At 46.0% G+C, this 7418-nt stretch overlaps 1 pseudogene; it reads right to left on the bottom strand.

Annotated features, from left to right (window-relative positions):
- Positions 1 to 4494: 4494 nt before the first annotated feature.
- Positions 4495 to 6844, bottom strand: LOC110133947 (transcription factor BTF3 pseudogene; annotated as a pseudogene).
- Positions 6845 to 7418: the final 574 nt, after the last annotated feature.

The following is a 7418-nucleotide window of genomic DNA, read 5'->3' as shown; positions in this document are numbered from 1 at the left end:
CAAGCAAGCTCTGTGCTAGGAGAAAATACTGATGAAAGCTCAACTTGTACAAATGAATAACATTCCTAAATGTCAATGCAGCCTCCTTAAACACAAATCTGCACATTTTGAATTGAAGTAACTTTTTACAGCTTGGCCCTAACTCTCCTTCCCCACATTCTGTTTTTTTACATTAGTTCATACTTTCCTTGCTTTCCTCACTTGAGTGGGTTCCTTTGCTCTGGGCCCAGCAAGATTGCTTTACTTAATTTCCACTGATTTCCTAAATTGTATGAAGTGTCTGTCTTCGTCAGTTTTGGCTGCACTGGCTCTTCATTGCTGCGTGTGGGCTTTCTCACATTGCAGTGAGTGGGGGCTATTTTCCACTTGCGGTGCGTGGGATTCTCCCTGCAGTGTCTTCTCTCTTTGCAGAACACGGGATCCAGGCACATGGGCTCAGTAGTCACGGGGCATGGGTTTAGTTGCTCTGTGGCCTGTGGGATCTTCCCCCACCAGGGATGGAACCTGTGTCCCATGCATTGGTAGGTGGATTCTTTACCGCTGGACCACCAGGGAAGCCCTGTAGAAAGTGTCTCTTGAAGGCACACACAGCCTCCTCACTGTAGCTAACTTAGCTACACACACTGTACCCAACTTCCCATTCATGTGCCCCCGATGCAAACATCTTTCCCCTCTTATCTTATTAATCACCACTTGAAAGCTAACTTTAAGTCACCTGGAAGTTTGCACTTAACTCTGGATTTCTAATAATCAATCTCCATTTCCTTTCATCCATCGCTCAAATGCAAACATTAATTATTTTCCCCATGTTCCCTCAAAGGGACTTGTGTGTATTCTTTCTTAAGGAGACTATTTGGATAAATGTGTTTGAGCTCATCTCAAATATATAAACAAATGACAAGATCTTTCATTCACCTAATATCTAAGACTCCGTCTGTGAACACCAGCAAGACATTGCTAGTTCCAGGGCCATCTGAGATCGACTGTAATGCAGCAGCCATGGAATTTGGGGGAACCAGACCTCTCCCAAAAGAAAATTGCAGTTTTCGGTCAAAGATCTCACCTCCTGCCCAACCCCCAGAGCAGCAGAAGCTTCCAGATTAAGAGAAATAAACTTTGCAGGAATAAGGTGCCTCTCATTTGAACATATTTTCCAAATTGCCTCATTTCTTTTTTCAAACTTTTTTGTATGAGTTTTTTACATGCCTGTAGAATATAACATTGGACGTCTGTTATCCACATGCATATGCTGGAGTATGCGTACACACACACACACACACACACCAATATCCTCTGATCTTTGTTCCAGACACAGAAGATCAAAGAGTCTCATGGTCCTAAACATTCCTTTCTCACCTTCGCATTCCATTCTGTTCTTCTCCTTTAAAAAATTGTTGAACCTCAGTGGTGACCCTTCCTGGACAAAGGATCTCGGAGGGCTGAGAGGATGCTCTGTGCAACCACACACACACCAGCTAAAGGCACATGGGAGCCTGACCTTGCTCACCTTGATAGAGACAGCTCGTCGGTGTGAGGTGTTCACAAACCCATGCACTGACCTGCTGACTGTTCTGTTCACCAGGACACAGAGTCCTGCACTGGGGACAGCCCCGCACCTGCCTCTTCCAGCCGTGCTTGGAAGTGCCATGCTGATACGAGTTCGATCTTGTTGTTAATCCTCCCAGGGTGTAGTTAGCACCGAATTTCCAGAGATCAAGCTTCTGCAATTTCCCCATCTGCTCCTCGAGGCTTAACCCCCTTTACCGAGCACAAAGCTTTCCATTCAATAAGCAGAAGTAAGTAAGTAAGTGTTAGTCACTCAGTAGTGCCCAACTCTTTGCAACCCCATGGACTGCAGCCCACCAGGCTCCTCTGTCCATGGGATTTTCCAGGCAAGGGTACTGGAGTGGGTCACCATTTCCTTTGCCAGGGGATCTTCCCAACCCAGGGATCAAACTCAGGTCTCCTGCACTGCAGGTAGATTCTTTACCGACTGAGCTCCAAGGTAAGCAATACCATTTAAAATAAAAACATCCTCACAAGAGGCAATGCTATGAATTAAAAGTAGCGCTGAGGCACAATAACTTCACCAAGAGCCCATTTCTCTGTTCAGGTTTGATGAGTGAAAATGAAGAAAGAGCTTAGCATGGTGGCTAAGGGAAGAGTTCGCTATTGTCTGCATTTCACAAACGAACCAGCAGCCCGTGCAGGCTGGTGCTGTGGTTCCAGCCAGTTGACTACGGGCCCATGCTCTCTCTGCTGTAACCAGCTCTGATAAAGGGCACCTTCAGTGGAAGGAAGCCTAATGCCATCCTTTCAATGCCAGTATGGGAGCCACTAGCAGGTGTGTGGTCTGCTTAGCCTCCTGGGCTCCCTCCCACCCTGCCCAGCCGGGTCTCAGCACAGGGCGCCAGCTACAGGGGCACACCCAGGGTCTAGGTCAGCCTCGCGGGAGCGGGTCTCTTCTGTACCCGAGGTCCAAAGCTGCATGACCAGCTGCTGCCCTGGTACCCAGCAGGCTTGGGAGCCACCCAATGTCTTTCTTGCTTCTTATTCTGTCTTTTCTTTGTGAAGACTGAAATGAGTGTCTGTGATGATGACCTATCCAATTCTAAAAGAAACGGTCAAGACCCATCCACCTTATAAAGATGTCACGGGCCCCAGCCACACCTATACATGGTCCTCAGCGACATTTACACATGGTCCTCAGATGCCCCCTTTGAAATGCCATCCATTCTTTGAAGGTATAGAACAGGTACGCTCCACCTGGAATCAAGAGCATCCTCTGAGTTCGTTTTTTAAAGCAGTCCTGTCCATTCATAAATTGTCCTTCCTAAATTCACTCAGCACAGTATTCATCCAAACAGAGCAGATGGACGTGTTTAAAAAAAAAAAAAACTACTTAGAAATTAAATCTCCCCTGAAATATAACACCACATAATTGAGTGTCTGTATATGTTGTTTGGAGATAGTAACAAAGAAATGTAAAACAGGATCCCTGAAGCTGGAACAGCTTGTAAAATCTGGTTAAGCCATGTTGAAAAATACTTGAATGCCCCCATTAGAAAACACAGACTATTTATTACTTCCTTTTCTTTAGCCCTACGAGGCATAAGCTCCCTTTTTTTTTATATTCCTTTCTCCCCCTCTTCAAAGTGCACTCATTGAACTCTTGGCAATTAGTGTAATTGAAATTTATTGACAATGCGGCCGTCGTGGCGGCCCATTGTCCCCGAGCGTGTGCGGCTCCGAGCGGCTCCACGGCAACACCAGGCAGCCTGGGCCACCGGCTGCCAAGGGTTCCTTTGGGGGTATGAATGTTACTTAGTGATAAGAGCCTTGCGAAACAGGATCCCTGGACCCCATCTCTTGTGGGAGATGGAAATGAAATATGTATTTGGCGGCTGTGGAAAATTAATGTAATTGGCTCCCACATAAAGCTTTGACAAGTTGACCCGTTTGAAATCCAAGGAGGGCTTCTAGCCCCCTATCGCCTTATCTCCAACTAACCCCACCCCCCACTCGGTGCCCCCCACCCCAGACCCAATGGAGATGAGATGAAATGGAGTTTGGGTTACCGGTGGTTGAACAACTCTTCTGTTGCACACAGTTATTATTTTTGCACGTGTAGCTTCAGGATGAAGGGTGTAGGATGGCTGGATTTTTGCACGCATGGGGTCATGTCAATAGCTCTCAGTTTGGGTTTCCTTTCACTGACGAGGCAAGGGTTGGGTTGAGCTGCTTGGAAATGTACCTGGGCACATGTATATTTAGGCCTGTTTTCTCTGTCAAATGTCCCATATGGTTCTAAAGCATAGATGTATAACTTGATTACATTTAATTGGACTCATTTAGAGGGCAGTGCAGACTTCCAGTTTTCTCTTCTGAGAGGAGAGATACATTTTTATTTTAATGTGCAGGGATTTAGGCATGTAAAGTTAATAGGAGAGATATATTTAAACCTCTGCCCATGGAAATGGGCATATAATGTTTTCCCCCAGGGGAGTTTGTCTTAGGAGGAGATTACTATGGTGAATTAATTTTAGCTGCTATCCTGTCTGGCTCCTAATTTCAGATAATATGCTCTTTTGATTTATTTAATAGGACCCTAAAATGCAACACCCCAGAGTTTAAGAGAATATGATGATAAATTGGAGAACTAATCAGAAAGTGTGTGTATATGTTTCTTCTTTGAGAAAATCCTCATGCTGTAGTTAAATGCTGAATTATTTGCATGCATTAGTGTTCACAGGGCCTTCCCGCGCCACCATCTTAAAGGTAACCTGGAAACAATGCTAGGGGGTTGTATTGATTCCACATCTGAAAATGGATTGGGTAAGCACTCTGTTCGTTTTTTCTCTCATCGCTGGTAGAATGTGTTTCTCTGATGACAGTTCACTGCATCTATGAGAAATTTGAAGTTGATCTTTCTCCATGATTTTTATTTTTATTTATTTTTTTTACTAGGCAAAGAATTTTATCTTTGTCTCAAACTTTATTCTTAGGCTTCTCCAGCTTCATTAGCTGCAAAGAATGAATTGTATATAAGTAAAAACTGAGAAGAGCTGCAGTGTCCAGGGGCTTAGGCTTATAAACATTAGAGGTCTAGATTTTATCAGATCCATAAACAAAATTTTAAAAAGCAGTCATAACATAAAATAGCAGCTCCCAGTAACCTCTTCAAGATTTATCTTCTTCAGAAGTTAACTCAATTCAGTTTGCTTCATTCTTGGAAGACTCATCAAAATTCTCCACAAGACCTGGAACTTCATCATCATCCTTGTCTCCAGTAGCAAGTGGTGCTTTTCCATCCACGGACTGTCTGGGCAGAGCTTCAGCCAGTCTCCTTAAACTGGTCAGACTGTCGGCACCAAGCTGGTTTAAGATGCTGGGGAGCATTTCGGTCAGTTGCTTTGTCTCAGCGTGGCCTGTAATATGGTGAAAGTGTTTGCTGCCAGAGATGCCTGAGCTTTAGGGTTGTTAAAGTGGATCACTGTTCCTTGATTTGTGAACATATTCACCTCTTCAATGCCAGAGATACTGTTTACCCCTAACTTCTTTAAAGAGAACTGAAGTTTTTTGTCATCTGCTGTGGCTGTTCTACGAACTACCTTCTTTCTGTGAGCAGTTTCTTTCCCACCAGTGCGCACTTGTGCCTGCAGTTTGGCGAGTTTCTCCTGGTTCATGATAGTTTCTTTCATCATGGAGCGGAAATGGGACTGTGCGGGGGACTAGGATTGGCGCTCAGGTGGTCTCGGGCAGACCAGCTGAGGTTAGGTGCACACATGCGGGGTCACAAGATGACAGCTCTCTCCATGATTTTTAAAACTTCAAAATGTATCATGGGTGAAGGTTCTGTACTGCAAGCAGTCAGGCATTTGGGCACCGTCCTGAAATTCTTGGACAGCACAGGAAACAAGGGGGCAGGAGTCAGGGGACAGAGGGAGTGGGTTCTGTGGAGGTGCCTGATGTGAACCAGAAACTGCTGACGGGGAGGCTGGGGCGAAGCTGGGGCAGACGCACGGCTGGAATCCATGGGCTTTCCACTCACTAGATGGGAGACACAGGAAGCTGGGAGAGACAGGAGGTGTGAGAGACACAGGAAGCTGGGAGACACAGGAAGTGGTGAGAGACACAGGAAGCTGGGAGAGACAGGAGGTGTGAGAGACACAGGAAGTGGTGAGAGACATGAAGCCGGGAGACACAGGAAGTGGTGAGAGACACAGGAAGCTGGGAGACACAGGAAGTGGTGTGAGACACAAGACGCTGGGAGAGACAGGAGGTGTGAGAGACACAGGAAGTGGTGAGAGACATGAAGCTGGGAGACACAGGAGGTGGTGAGAGATACAGGAAGCTGGGAGAGATAGGAGGTGTGAGAGACACAGGAAGTAGTGAGAGACACAGGAAGCTGAGAGACACAGGAAGCTGGGAGAGATAGGAGGTGTGAGAGACACAGGAAGTGGTGAGAGACATGAAGCTGGGAGACACAGGAAGTGGTGAGAGACACAGGAAGCTGGGAGAGATAAGAGGTGTGAGACACAGGAAGTAGTGAGAGACACAGGAAGCTGGGAGACACAGGAAGTGGTGAGAGACACAGGAAGCTGAGAGACACAGGAAGCTGAGAGACATAGGAGGTGTGAAAGACACAGGCTGTGGTGAGAGACACAGGAAGCTGAGAGACCCAAGAGGTGTTGAGACACAGAAAGTGGCAAGATAATGAAGCTGGGAGAAACAGGAGGTGTGAGAGACACAAAAGCTGAGAGAGACAGGAAACTGAGAGATACAAACCAGTCCATCCTAAAGGAAATCAACCCTATATATTCATTGGAAGGACTGATGCTGAAACTCCAATACTTAGGCCACTTGCTTCGAGGAGCCAACTCATTGAAATAGACCCTGATGCTGGGAAAGATTGAAGGCAGGAGGAGAAGGGGGAAACAGAGGATGAGATAGTTGGATGACATCCCTGAATCAATGGAGATGGTGAAGGACAGGGAAGCCTGGCGTGCTGTAGTTCATGGGGTCACAATGTCAAACACAACTTAGCAACTGAGTAACAATTGAGTCCTACAAAAATTAGTGACCTCATTCCAATTCTGGCATCTGTGAAGGAATAAATCTCATGACTTTGCTTCCTTAGTGTATGTGAGTGGTAACTGTACCTTCAATCAAAATGACTGAGATTTTCCCTTCTTCAAGGTGGGAGCTTGGAAGCTGAGGGAGCTGACTTCTAACACCATGTGGGTAGCTTGTGTCTCTTTGTTCAGCTGGTCACTGTCTGTATGTTCTCAATCTGATTCAGCAACTATGAGCCCCACTCAGCTACAAGACCTTGAGTAGGTCGGAGGCCCCAGATTCTTTGTGACCCAACCAGCTCCTGTGACATGCAGTCAAAGCTAAGACAGATAAGCGTGCAGGGAGGTGGACCCTATGCCATCAAGTGAGAAATGAGATACCGAATGGTTAACACTCAGAAAACCAGGAGAGACTATGAAACCTTTCGGCTGGATAGAACCACTGGAATTCACTAGGAATCATTACTTTAGGAAATTGGTCATTAAGTCAAGAAGCAAAGTATGTTTTATTTCAAACAAGTCTAAAACTGTGGGGACTAACTGTGGTCACTGGAGACAGTGGGAGGACTAGGAGACAGAGCAGTGTGTGTGTGTGTCTGTGTGTGTGTGTGAATCCTCTAGATGTGCCCATCAATAGGAAGAAGTTTGAGGAGCCAGATCCTCAGCACAGGGGTCTGTTGAACCTGCAGAGGACAGCATCTTCTGGGCCACTGAGCTGCATTCTCACAGAACAGCAAGACTCCCCCTGATAAATCAGTCATGCTGTCAGTGGTTTCATAGCTATCAACCTCACAAAGCAGGTTCCAGCTGAAGTTTTAAGTTAGAAATCAAAACTGGAGAAAA

Source organism: Odocoileus virginianus, chromosome 14, assembly GCF_023699985.2.
Source record: "Odocoileus virginianus isolate 20LAN1187 ecotype Illinois chromosome 14, Ovbor_1.2, whole genome shotgun sequence".
Lineage (NCBI taxonomy): Eukaryota > Metazoa > Chordata > Mammalia > Artiodactyla > Cervidae > Odocoileus > Odocoileus virginianus.
This window is presented reverse-complemented; position numbering and strand designations above follow the sequence as displayed.